We start from the raw sequence: 14,318 nt of genomic DNA on the forward strand, positions 1-14,318 counted from the left end.
GCCATGTGGCACCAGGTGTGGGTCCTGGGAGAGCCCAAAGCAGCAGTGAAACCTGGCCCTGTCCAGAGTGTTTGTGGCACAGCCCTAGGCATACAGTCACCCACAAATCATATTAACCTTGATATTCTATAGGAAAATTCTGTATTCTGAAATTCTGTAGCAAGAAAATTACTTTGGTTTAGTCTGCTACTTTTTGCTAGCAAGTTGCTGTATTAACTGCATAAAGTAAAAGCTTCTGGAAAGCCCCAAAACCCACATGATCCATGATGTGCAGAAGAAAATAAATCAGAAGATGACTCTAGTGACATCTGAAAGAGTCTGGCAAGAGTAGCTCTCCCCTCTTGTCAGGAAAATTAAGATACCCTCTCTGGGGAATATGGGAGCTTAATAAATTTCCTTGGGAAAAGGAGCCTTGCTGCATAAAGGCAGCAAAGCCTTGTCCTTTGTGTCAATGCATTTGCTCTCAGCTCCCCACTAGAGCTTGCAGGCAGGCTGAATTGGGCTGATAGGAAATTACTTCTCTACTCCTTTGTGTTGGAGTGCTAATATGTTAGGTCTAGCAGAGCAATTTAAATGCCAGAATTTTTAGTATTTTAGGTATGTCATGTTAGTAAAATTACTGCACAGATATGGGCAATTTGAGTATTCATGGACACAGATAGTAAAACAAAGAAAAAGAGGAAATAAAAGGTATGAAAAATGTGACCTACTGTGACTCCTTGTGGTTGTAATTAGTGAACATAAATGCTCAGTTCCAAAGAAAAGCCATATTCTTTTCTCAATATTTACAGAGAGCTCCAATATACAACTGTGGGCCAGGTCATTATTGACAGAACTGGTCTGTAATGAAATTGCATTTTGGCTTTGATACCAGAATGAATTTGGTATTGCTGCTCAACAGAGGCTTTGCAATCTGTTTGCAATGACATTTACTTTTTGCTGTAAACATTTTAGGAAAGCTGAGAAGCACTAAGCTATAAAGCATACCCAGTGTCAAATCCCAGGGATTACTGAAGGATCGATATTTTGTGACAGTGATACCCTCTGATGTGTGGTTTTATTCTGGATTTTTTTTTGTTTGTTTGTTTTGTTTTCTCCCTCTGTCCCTGCAGAGCTCTGGAAACACAGGGTAAAGCAAGAAAATGTCTCAGTTGTACACCCCCAGATAGTTGAAACAGTTGTTCAAAGGTTGATGGATAACCACCAAGAATCAGATACAGAGGTAAATACTCTGCATTTCTAGCTAAGCAACAGCTAAATCATGTTTACAGCTTTATTTCTTAAAGCTCTTGTCAATCAGTGACCTAAAAGAGAAACACATTTCTTAAGATTATGAGCTTAGGTGCAGATTATGTTGGTTTGTAATAGCAGCATTGGCAGCAAACTTATGCAGTGCCCAGCTGCCTTCTGACAGGTTTATTTCAGCTCTCAGGACTGTAATAATGTGAAGATGAGTTAGGGCTGGAGGCTTATATGCAACTGCAATGCAGGACTGCAGGACTTTATTCAGAGAGTCAGTAGTGGGAACACTTCTTCCTGAGTCATTGCTAAATCAGGGGTCAGTCATGATGTTAGGAAGCAGAATCAGTTTCTTTCAGGGAAATCTGAAAAAGAAAACATGACCACTTCTGGTAAAAAACACAAACCACATTTTTCAGTGAGAGAAGGGATGTTGGAGCCCTGCTACAATCCAGTCAGTTTCTATGCTGGGGATTTAATTTCTTTACTGAAAATTCTCTTTTAGCTTTAATTGGAAAAAACAACATTATACAGTTGCAGCTAGAAGCAGTCAAAAAAATGACAAATTTGTTTTCCATTAGTTCATTGAAATTGTAGGTTGGGCACAAACTTTTACATTGAATTATTTGATTTTGCTTCATTTTGGTATTGCAGAAGCACTTTATTTACAATAAAGTGACCATATTTCATTTTGATGCATGTTGTACATAGCAACTCTTGTGACTCAGGCCACCCACAGGGTTTCTTATTTTGTTTGCCTGGGTTATTTTTAAAAAAGTCATTTACAGCAGTGTTTCACTGTACTGGGCTGTGGCATCACAGCCAGAAAGTGCATCAGCTTAGAGCACCATTCCATGATTTGTGAAAATATTCTTTAGCAGCAGCACCATTTACTTTACCAAAACTAAGAAGTATGTTGAGAGCCTTGATTTGAGAGCAGGAGGAGGAGGTTTCTCCGGGTGGGAGGCAGTTGCTAAGTAAAAACTGAAGCCAAGCTGTCTGGCTGGGAAGTTGTTGAAGGGGAGCTGGGCTGCACAAGCACAGTCACTGTGCATGTCCGTGCTCTGCACACAGTGGAAGGAGATGGCAGCCCAGGTGACACAGCTCTGACACAAATTGGTGATGGCGTTCCATTGAGTGGCAGTCCCACTGCACAGACACATGGTGACAGCCCTTGAGAAGGAAGGCACAGAGGCTCTGGGGCTGTGGCTTAGTCATGCCAGAAGGACAGGCTGAAACTATCACCAGCTGTCTTTGGTGAAACAAAGATAACCCGAAGGCAGAGACAGTGGCCTGCTGCTCCACAGTTCATGTGCACAATGGATTTTACACTGGTAACCTTCTAACTTGAACTTCTGCTCCTGGGTCTCTTCTATTCACAAGGCATTGTCCCAGAGCAGTTCAGTCTTGTGCACTGACTGAGACAGAAAACAGAAAAACAGAAATGGGTCAGGCACTGCAGGGTCAGTATGAGATATTCTGCAGATATGGTTGCAGAATACTCTGGAGCTCTAAGCCATGCAGCTTCAGTTGTGTGTTTTAGGATAGCTACTACGTGTGGGTGGAATTTTGAAAAGAAGTAAACCCAGCCAATAAATCAGAAATGCTGTCTTGTGGAATCGTGACATCCATGTCATCTGTTAGCTGACTTGGAGGCAGGGCTCCACTAACAGAAACTCCACTGCTGCAGGCATGTCAGCTTCTACAGAAACCTACAGTAGGGACGAGACTGCTTGGGTTTCAAGGATGTTTGCACAGCAGAGTTAGAACACCTGCACTTTTAATTTTGTTCCTGGGTTCCTTCTCTAATCTGGCCTCATTACTGACTGCATGATTTCAGTTCTTCTCTCAGATTCTTATCAGGGTTTTTTTGCTGCATTTTCTCACGCTTTTCCTTTTTTTTTTCTCCTACATCCTTTTCTGTAGACTGTCTGTTTGGCAACATTCTTTCTTGCCTGACTTACTGTCCTGTTCCATATGTTTGAAAAGGCTCAAGTTAGAGAGAAATGAGAAATGCATGTGAGGTTTCAGCTGGATGGAAAGATCCAGGAGGAGTCCAAGTTTGGACCTCCTTGTAGCCTATGGGCAGTTTCCTCCGACTCCTTCCCCTTTGCCAGCCCACCACCACCAAATCCCTGTGTCACCTGTGTTGCACTCAAAGGAAGTGGCCCATGGTCACCAGCTGCCTAATGTCACTGCACTCTGCTTCAACCTCAGAAGAGATATCCCCCTCCCAGTTCCCCTTCTCACTACCCTAAAGCAATCAACAGAGGCCACTGCAGGTCTGAAGAACAAACTCAGATGCTCCAAGGAGCTGTCAGAAGCCACAAGAAATGTTCAGGCATGATCAGCTAAAATGGGATGGCAGAAAGTTGAAAAACGAAGTATCTAAAGTGCATGTATGAACCCCATGGGTTGTTCTGTTATCTCCAGTAGAGTCTTAGGATTCAACAAGCTTTTTTCTGATTTTGGAAAATAGAAACCCAAATCAGAGGAAAGCTAGTGCTGCTCTGAATAAAGATATCCAGAATTTTTAAGCAGGGCTAAATCTCTTAGTAATGTTCATTATAATACAAAACAACAACGAGCAACCAAACAAAAACAAACAAAAAACCCAAAGAAAATCAAACCAAAAAAAAAACCCAACCGACCAAACAAAAAAACCTGCAGAAAATTTCAGCAAGAACCCAGTGTAGTTATTAGCATTTACTGGTTAGGTCTGGCATGCAGAGGTGCCAGGCAACCTTGAAAGCAGACTGTGCTGTTGGCTGAGCCCACAGTCTGCAGTTGTGCCTCTTTCTTATCTGAGGTGCATAATATGCTAGGAATGACTTCTGGCTTCCCTGCATTGTGTTTATCTCCTTGAGAGTGCTGTTCAGTGGTATGAGAATGGCCAAACATTTATACCTAGCAATGACCTACCTGTGCGAAATTTTAATACTGCCATTTAAATCTGCTTAGGGTCTGTCACATACCTTCCTACTTGTGCTAATCTGTGTGCCCTTTCTGAGGGCAGCTTAATTGCAAAATATCAACAAATGGAACACACAATTGTTTTTATCATATATTAAATGGTCTGTATGTACAAGCTTATCAGAAAGAGCATATTTGTCCTGGTAAATGCATTACCTCACAGCTTGCTGAAGGAAGCTTGGTCACAGTTGTTCCAACTTTGTCTCTGGAGGCAGGGGACATTATGCTATCGGAGGTCAGGCTCCCTGATGCAGCAGAACCAGGTACAGGATCTTCTCCAAAAATTGGATTCCCTAATCCAGCTCCCCAGTCCTTCTGCTCCTCTGTTTTCAGCACACATTTCTTTCTGTCAACTCTCAAACCTACCAGTGAGGAGATCTTTCCTTCCTGATGACTAGAAACAGACATTTTAAGATAATGTATGAAATTTACACATTTCACAGAATCACAGAATTACAGAATGGGTAAGGCTGGAAAGAACCACAGTGGGTCATCTGGTCCAACCTCCGAGCTCAAGCAGTTGTCACATTCAAATATTGGTCATGAATTTCCTGCTGCTTCCAGGGTGTCAATGTTTCTATTCAACAAACAGAGAAAAAGAAAATGGATTATTTCATATCATCAAAGGATTATTTTAACCAAGCCACTCATTTAGGAAAATATTGTTGCTCTAATTAAATGGGCATCACAGAGCATATTCTGAGCTCTGGGCTGTTTACTCCTAAGCTGTGCTATTTGCTCATCTCTAGCTTTGCTCATTCACTTTCCCTGCTGTGATAGATTGTGGGGCTGTGCCATGGGATGATTATGGAAATAACTGCTCTCAGAGCCCAGCTCAATGACTGAGAGAAAGAAAATCTTGATCTCAAAAAACAGTACTTTACCTTAGTAAAGTAAGGGATGAATATGAATCTCTAGTGCAGAACCTTTTTGTGACTTGTGTCCATCTAAAAGTACAAAATAAGAGGGGGCACTCAATCAGTGTTTCTGTTCTGCTGTATAACTCACCACAAGTGTAGCACTCAAAGGAATAAATTGCTGCAGCGTACCAGGTGGATGAATGTGTGAATCATTTGTCTCCTGCTGCTAGAAGCATCTTGTAAAAATGTCTGGTGGAAAAATAATGTACCTTCTCTGAGAGAGATGTATTCTCTATGGAACAGGTACCACATTACAGAGAGTGATGGAAGCTCTTTTTAGTTATAGCAGAGGGAATACTTTGGATATACCTCAGCTTGTAATATTCTGCATCATTTTTCTTGGAAACTTTATGTCTGCTGTATAATTGTATTGCTCACTCTAACAATACCTTTGTTTTCAAGTAGTGTACCGATTTCTTTGTGGCTGCATATGTTATTACTTTGCAAAAATAAGACACCCCAATGTAGTCTATAAAAGCTGGCCTGATTGAGACCACAGAGCAACTGCCTGCATCAGATCCTCAGAGTTTTGATTTGATGGTACATGAGCCCATTAATGTCAATAGTGACTCTAGGAATATTGTGATTACTTTTGCAGTTCTAAGAGTGAATCCAGTTTTCACCAGAGCCTGATTTTTAAGCATGCTGCTGATACTTCCATTAAATACATGCATCCCAGGACTGCCAACAGATTGCCTGCAAATGACACAATTAAAATTCCACTTTTTTAGTGCCTGGAGGCAAGAAGAATATTGCTCTGTCTTCCTGATGCATTGATTCTAGGAAAATAGTAAAGAAGAAAGACCATCTGGTTGTAGTTGAGAGACTTTTGAAATCTTCTGAGCATCACTTTCCCATATGTGCACACTCCATCTCTTACAGGTTTGTAATTGCAGGGAAAGTCTATTGGCTTAGCACTGAGCAACCAGTGCTTGAAATCAGCAGTGAAGTGAGAAGGGACGAGTCAACAGCGTGATTGATCTGAAGGCAAAGGTTGGCTCCACTGAAAATAATGGTGACTAGAAAGAACATTTTTCTAAAGCAAGGAAATACATCTGTGTGTCAGTAAACAAAGACAAGGATAATGTGCTGGTTGAGCTCACTGCTGCTGTTCCTGCCTGGGACAGGGGTTGGGTGAAGGGCTGGAGGTGATCCATTACCAGACTCTGTTAATTCGTGACTTCCTATCACGAATCTTTGCGTGTTTATGCTCCAAGTGCAAAAATGTTGGGCCCTTAGAACCTGAATAATTACATGTATTTGAATTGGATTGGGTCCTCACTTAAAAACTCTGCTTTCAAACTGTTCTGAATGAAACCACCACCATGTTTTCTACACAGTGAACATCAGAGAGGTTGAACTTGGATCTGAGGAAGTATAAATGTAAATACACATTCAGTCATAATGTCAATGTTTTCATGTACTGCCATTGTCCCTTTTCTGGGCAGGGGAAAGAGACTGTGGTGTTTCAGTGACACTGATAAATGTGTTGATAGGAGTTTTATCTTCTTCTTGTGCAGGCTGGTCACATAAAAGAATGGGGACAGAATCCTTTTTCACACTAGTGGTTATTTAGAATAAAAAATATATTCAGCTTTTTGTTTTGAAAAAGAGCCCCCAAAACTGATCTTCTGGGAATTATCAACTAAAGCCTGGAAAGTTATTTCCAAGCTGCAACTTCCAGATCAATTTCTTTTATAGTCAAACATATTCCTCCTCAGCAAAGTTCAATTTGTGCTGAAATTATGGTAGTAAGCCAGTGAATACAAATGAGATCAAATGGATAATGGCGATATACTTCTGTCTAAAGCAAATATGTCTGCAGCTCACTCAAGCAGAGAAGCTTGCAAAGCAGGGTATAACTGCAGTGCCATCAGGGTGAGAAGGGCTTTCAGCACCCCAAATGTACCTGGGAGGTGAGCATAGGCAGAAGTAAAGAAGGAATCAGTGGAAATGGAAGAGAAGGGTGCAGGGAGACCGTGGTGTCCCCGCTGGGAAGGGGCAGTGTGCAGATGCAGTGGACACGAAGAGTGGAGAGCTCCCGTGCAGCACCAGCTGTGTTTGAGCAGAGCCATGGGAACTCGGTGAGCTGCTGCCCACCACGGCCAGGGGGGCTTGCAGGGTGCTTAGGAAGGATCAGCAGGGAAGAAGAGGAGTGGGAATTGTGTTCTGTGTAAGGGGCTCATTCCCTGCACAAAGCTCGTGAGGGAGTGTGCAGAGGCACTGCTGACAGCCTAGGAGTCAAGGTCAGAGGAGGGAGGAATGTTAGAGAAGATGAATGACTGTGGTGGGCAACCTGTGACAGTCTGCCTGGTCAAGAGAACAAATTAGATGGATTTGTCTACAGAGGGACAGGGAAAAGTGGTTTTGATTTGATGCCTTGGAGTTCATCTGGAAATGTACTGGAAAGGGAAAACAGCGCTGTGAAGGCTGAGGCAGTTCCTGGGTAGCATTAGTGATAATATCTTAAGAGCAAATGTTAGAGGAGCCACCTCTGGTAAATCCCTACTTCTGCTGCTCACAAACAAGGAAAACCATGTGAGGCTGTATTGACTGTGCAATTACTTCAGGATCAGGAGAAAGGTTGCAAAATTATGCTGCAGACTTAGGACTTGGGACTTCAGGAGAGTGGACTGTGACTTATTTAGGGAATTGATTGGCAGATTCCCTGAAAGACTGCCAAGAGAGGAAAAGTGCAGAGGAAAACTGGTTGATTCTTAAATAAAACTGAGATTTCATAACCAGCTACCCTGTTATGCAAGAAGACCAGGGAGTTTAGCAGAAATTTGGCCTTGCTTGCCTTAGCAAGGAGCTTCTAGAGGAACTGAAACATGAAAAGGGAGATTGCAAATAGTAGAAATGTGGGAAGGCCACAGAGCTGGAGTATTGGAGTTCAGACCCAAAGTGATGAAATGATGAGGAAGGCCAAAGCCCAGCTGCAGATTAAATTAATATGGGGCACAAAGGCTAAAAGGTAAGTGGGCACTGAATGGTAGGCCTTCTCTGCAGAGACACCTCTGCCAGGAGGGCCAGAACCTCCAGCAGTCCTCCAGAATTTCTGTAAGAGTTTTCAGCAGGAAGACACAGAATCATAGAATGTGAAGGGGTTGGAAGGGACCGTAAACACCATCCAGTCCCAATCTCCCCTGCCATGGGCAGGGACACCTCCCCTTAGACCAGGTTGCTCAAGGCCTTATCCAACCTGGCCTTGGGCACTGCCAGGGTTGGGGCATCCGCAGCTTCTCTGGGCAAGTCTGTTTGGAACAAAGAAGAGGAAAACCTGGTGGCTATCCTTTTCACGAATCCACTAATTTTGTTATTAGTGAGGACACTGTAATTAGGGTCAACCAAGTATATGAATATAGTGTGAACCTGAATCCCCATTTGGCATGATAGTGTTCATTACCATTAAGAGGGCTTCATTTTGGAGGGGTTCACTGCTTGAATTCTGGGATTAAATTTCTTCAATTTTTTCCCATTCACATTTCCTGTTTCCCCAGAGGTGCAGTAACAGAAATTTATTGCCAAAGGCTGCACTAGTTTATACTGCAAAGTTTGAGCATTTGAAAGTTAAAAAGTGATATAAAGAGTTGCATGCTTTTGCAATTGTGTTTACTTCCAAACCATGTTACTTCCTGGGGAAATAATCCTTTTAGGTCTACTCTTAACAATATCTTCTTTAGCAGGAACTGCTGCAGTTCATGCAGGATGAAAATACTTGGTTTAGCAAGCTGGTGTGTAAGCTAAAGGCTCTGAACTGCTGAAAGCAAAACCCTCAGAATGCACAGCTCTCTGTTAAGCTCAGAGATGCTGCAAAGACACTTCCTTATCATTTCATCTTTTACCACGTCTAATTTTTTGCAAAACTCATGTTCAGGTTGGAGGGACCCATGGAATAATGGTGAACCTGTAGGACATCTTGGTAACTTGGTAAGCAGATTTTAGGTAGAAATTCTAATTTTTTTCCCCACTGTCTTACGGGTATAATGGTAGTCAGTCTTCAAATGGAAAAAAATGTGGACCAAATATCTGACACTTGCTTGAAGCAAAAGTTTAGGAAGTATGCGTAAGCTATAGTATTCCTAATTCTATCATTGACTCAGAAGATGAATGATGACACTGCATCAAAATTTACTATTTCATAACTGACCAGAAGGTATGGAAGGGAAGACAGGCAGACATGAAGTGAAAAAGAACTAGATTGTTGTTTTGGGAAGTGGTAGCATTTGTTTTCTTGTTTTAATTGGTATCTGCTTAAATGAAGCAGAACACAGCATGAGGTTTATAAATTTAATTAAAGAAATACAAGATTAAGGACAAAAATTACTAAATTAAACTGAAGATGGATGGAAAGAAAAGCACATCACTGCTGTAAATGAAGATTATTAGGATTGGACAAACAGGCTATTGATTGTTATTGTGGCTAATTAGCTGCACATGTCAAACTAAGGAAAGCAGAATGCATCATATTTGTTAACTTTAAAAGGGTGAAAAAAATGGGCTTTGTGTTCTTGTCATTTTAAACCCTAATAAAATGGATAGACTTAGTTCAGCTGTACCAGGGAGATGCTAAATCATCAGAATATTTTACTAAATAGCTCAGTCAAAAATTGATTGAATTATTGCAAATTGGTGGATTTAAATAAGAAATGAGAGCCATATTCACAGGATTTAAAAGGGAAGTCTGAAACTGAGAAAAATTATTGGGAGAATTTGGCTTTTTTAAGATTAGAAGCTAGCTCATCTCACTGCGGCAAAGCTTTCTTGTGTTTGACTTTGGAATGGTCACGAAGATCTAAGAATTTGTATTTCACTGTCCCCCACTTCAAGTGCAGAGGATCCTGGACCCTGTTTTTCCCAGTTCAAATGGCTGGGAAAGGAGAGAGGGCTGCTGAATCTTGCCTGACATAGTAAGATGTATATATACCCACATTTGTGTTTGTATTTAAAAGAAATAAAAATACCTTGCCTGGAAGGAAAACAAGCTTCATCAGACATATTTTTGCTTTAGAGACAATGAAGGGATAAACAGATTAGTAGGTGGACAAGTCCTTCTAATGCATGGGAGATCAAGTTTTGCATTTCCCTGAACTTATTTACACACAAGAATTTGAATTGCTGAAATGTAAATATAATTACAGATGTGCAGTTGTACCCTTAGGAAATATCATCCTACACTTTCCCCTTTAGGGGACGCCTCTTGTCCATCCTCTTCCCATCTCTGCTTTATAAAAGGTCCAGCTTTTTTTAGAAGGTAGGAACAATTCAATCCCACTTTACTCAAAACTCTCTGAGATTTACCTTTCCAGAAACTCACTTCTCTATAAAAGACAGAAAATGACTGCTCTCATATTGTTTCTGTTATGTGCTTTCTGTTTACAGGAAGCTCTTCAAAACAAAAAAGAGTGTCTGAATGCTGCTTTGTTTGAGAGGCAGCTCATATCTGTGAGGAAAGCTCTTGCAAAATCTCAAGCAGACACTGTCAAGCTAAAGAAATGGCAATGTAAACTGGTATCTGAATTCTCCTCTCCATCTCACTTGCTTTAATGAGCAATTTGCCTGCTGTTATTCTGTGACAGAAATGGATTAAAGACTAACTACACAATACAATTACTGGAGCTGGATGTGAATTTTATGGCATTGGAACAATGTATTTTTCTGGGGGTTCTCACCATCCCAGGCAGAGAAAACAAAGGAAAAAACTGCAGCATCTTGGAAGAAGTTTGAGTTACACACCAAAATGACACCTACATTTACGTCTGCCATCAACAGTGCTGGATGTACGTTTTAGTAGTGCAAAACACACTATTAATATTTTATTCCATAGATTAAAAAAAAAAAATTAAATTACAGATCTTGAGGTTTATTAGTCTTCTACCCAATCATTAAATTTCAAGGGAACATTCAGGACGTTACCATTAAAACCAGAATAAATTAATTACCTGGTTTTTTGGTTGGGTTTTTTTCAATCTGAACACCTTCATGGATATATCGCTATGCCAGCAAGCTGCCTTTCACTTCTACACATGGCTGCACATGCTGAAATGCCCCATTCCTCAAAGTCAGACTGAAAAGCACATCCTTCACTTGCAATATACTTAATGCCAGGCAACATTACTGTATGGAAAATAAGTCTTGTCAAACCAACCTCATTTCATTCCTCTGATAAAATTACCAGTTAGATAGATAAACATTATGCTAGAGATGTAATATATATTTGGAAGGGCTGTGTGGGTTAGCTGCACATAAATTTTGTATTTTAAATTTCAGTATTTCACCATATCAATAAAAATGCTAAATGGATTGAGAGCTAGATTTTTTGACGTATAAAAAATGCAGCATTTTCATTAAATTTAGTTGGTTTCTGATGGGTTTCTACAAGGGTTGGTAGCAGAGCTATCAGTATACATTTTTGTCAGCAGCTTGGAAGTAAATATAAAATTATAGATGATAAAAATAACAAATGACATATTTGGGGAGGAATGTTAGTGAATTTGATAAGGCACATACAGTGAATAATGATGGGCAGGTGGGCAGAGCGGGCGGACAGAATCACACAGGTAACAGTAACTTGGTTCTCCCTCTGAGAGATATTTCAGAGCCTGCTTAGATGAAGAATGAGAAGAAAGCAGGGCTAGTGCAGAGATGGGTGACTGCATCCCTGGATAGGACTGGGAATTTAACAGACAGATGAGTGGCTGTGTAGCGTGGTACTGGCAAAGATGGATGCTGCAACCTCTTCGTTTATAAAAAGGAGAGAAGTGCAGATATAGTGAAAAAGAGCTTGTAGCTCTCTGTACAACACAAAAATACTGCTGTCAGCTCCAGAGTGTACTACATAAAACAGATGAGAAAAAGAATGAGTTCCAAAAATTATTTGAGGGCTGCAGGAAATGCTTTCTAGCAGAGGGCTCAATCTGTTTAGCTTACCTGAAAGAAGAGTAACATGCCTACAATGTACAGATAATAATGTTGAGAGAGAAGATCAGACATTAAAAAGTGCTTAGGGAAAGGTGAAGCTTCAAAGTTGAGGCCAGAAAAATTGAAAAAGAGGAAATTAGAAACATTATTTTCAAAATGTTTAGATTAAGCAATGGCAATATGGAGTATCATCAAAAACAAATGTCTTTTTGGGGAGCATGGATTAGCCAAACCAACTTATTCCAGTACAAGGGTAATGAAGGTAAAGGTGATATTAAAAATTCACATCTGGCAGATTGACTGTGCCATTCTGAGCTTATCTATGAAACTCCAACCTTAGTAAGGCTGAGAGAGCTCCCCAGTGAAAAATGCTTGGGCTGTGACTGCTTTAAATTCTACATGCTCAGATTTCTCTAAGCAGCAGAGTGGAATTAATAAATTGGTTTTCTTCACTGACAAGCTGTCAGTTTATTTCCAGAAGACCCACTTCATCCATCATCTTTCTAGCAGCAGTTTTTGTTGGTTTTGTTTTCTTTTGGTTTCTTAACATCAGCTTCTGGTTCTTTCCTTTCTTTCTAATTCCTTTCTTACCATTATGATGATGGAATTTTCCAACAGCAAGCTTCCAGCCTTGCCTGTATAGGAGGGTTTGTCCTGATATGGGTGGCTTGTGATACCATTGCATTTGACTGAAGTGCAGATTCTAACGTGTAGCCATACTGTCTGTCTACAAACTGTGTACAAACACCAACGTCTGAAAAAGCTGTGCTCATTTCCCCCTTTCCTTTTTATACATTGTTTTAAAAACAAGTTTCTCATGCAGAGCTGAGGCTGGTTGCAGAAAGCAAATTACAACAGAATGAGGAAACTGGAAGCAAATGAACTGTTTATTTGCAATTGAATCAATTCTCCACGTGAATGTTGTTTTGAGGCTTCTCTCTCTAACAAGCGATGATATAAATACGGCATTCTGTTTCTAACTCGCCCTACCCTTCCCTTGTGCTCCCCATTTTCACAACCCAGATTTTATGTTGGGTTTAGGTCTGAGTGGATTTTTTAAATATTAGGATAATTCAGATTTTTTTACCAATAATTCATTATCTTCAGTACCAATGAAGACAATGCCTCTCTTCATTCAGCTCAGCTGGGCATGACATCTGAGGATTGATCATTGGGGTTTAAAAAGAAATCAAAAAGATGGGTGTGGGAACTGGGATAAAGTAATTAACTCTCAAGTGTTTATAATTGCATGTTTTAGAAACAAAAGCTGTTGGAAGTAGTATAGAGGAAGTGACAAACAGCCAAGAACTTCCAAGAGACAAGTAATGTGTGCAGTGAAAGCTAAAAACACGGAGAACCTGTTTGAAGAGAAGAAAGAAAAAGAGCAGAGAGTGAAATGCCTCTTTGAGACAAGCTGAAAAACCTCCTAAAACATACTATATTCAACAAAAAAGGGGACAAGAAAGAAATGCAGCAGATACACTCTTAATGCTAGTTGAAAAAGGAAATACTAGCATTTCTGAAGAGATGTCTCAAGTTTTAACACTCACCTCATATCTGAGCGTGTCCCTTCAAGTGTCTGAACTTCAGAGCCATCTAAGTGTGCTGGATATGTCTTGCAGAAAGAGCCTTGGGACTGTGCTAGCCCCTGCCTGCTGGGCCCTTTAGGGTCATGGTCCACTTCTGGTGGCATCTGGGGCATCAGGCTCAGCAGGGCCAGCCGGGCAAGGGAGGGGATTGTCCTACTCTGCTCTGCTCTGCACTGGGGCAGCCTCACCTCCGTGCTGAGGGCAGCTTTGGGTGCCACAATATGAGAAAGATGCTGAGCTGTTAGAGAGTGTCCAAAGGAAGCTACAAAGATGAAGGAGGAGCAGCTGAGGTCACTTGGTCTGTTCAGCCTGGAGAAGAAGAGACTGCAGGGAGACCTCATTGAAGTCTACAGCTTCCTCATGGGGGGAAGAGGAGCAGCAGGCACACATCTCTTCTCTCTGGTGACCAGTGATAGGTCATGAAGGAATGGCCTGAAGCTGTGTCAGAGGAGGTTCAGGTTGGACATCAGGAAAAGGTTTTTCACCCAGAGGATGGCTGAGCACTGGCACAGGCTGCCCAGGGAAGTGGCCACAGCACCAAGCCTGACAGAGCTCAAGAAAAGCATTTGGCAACGCTCTGGGTGTGACTCTTGGGGATGGTGCTGTGCAGAGACAGAAGTTGGGCTCAAGGAAACTGATGGGTCCCTTCCAAGTCTGCTAATCAATATTTTATGAT

This window comes from Zonotrichia leucophrys, chromosome 3, assembly GCF_028769735.1.
Source record: "Zonotrichia leucophrys gambelii isolate GWCS_2022_RI chromosome 3, RI_Zleu_2.0, whole genome shotgun sequence".
Classification (NCBI taxonomy): Eukaryota; Metazoa; Chordata; class Aves; order Passeriformes; family Passerellidae; genus Zonotrichia; species Zonotrichia leucophrys.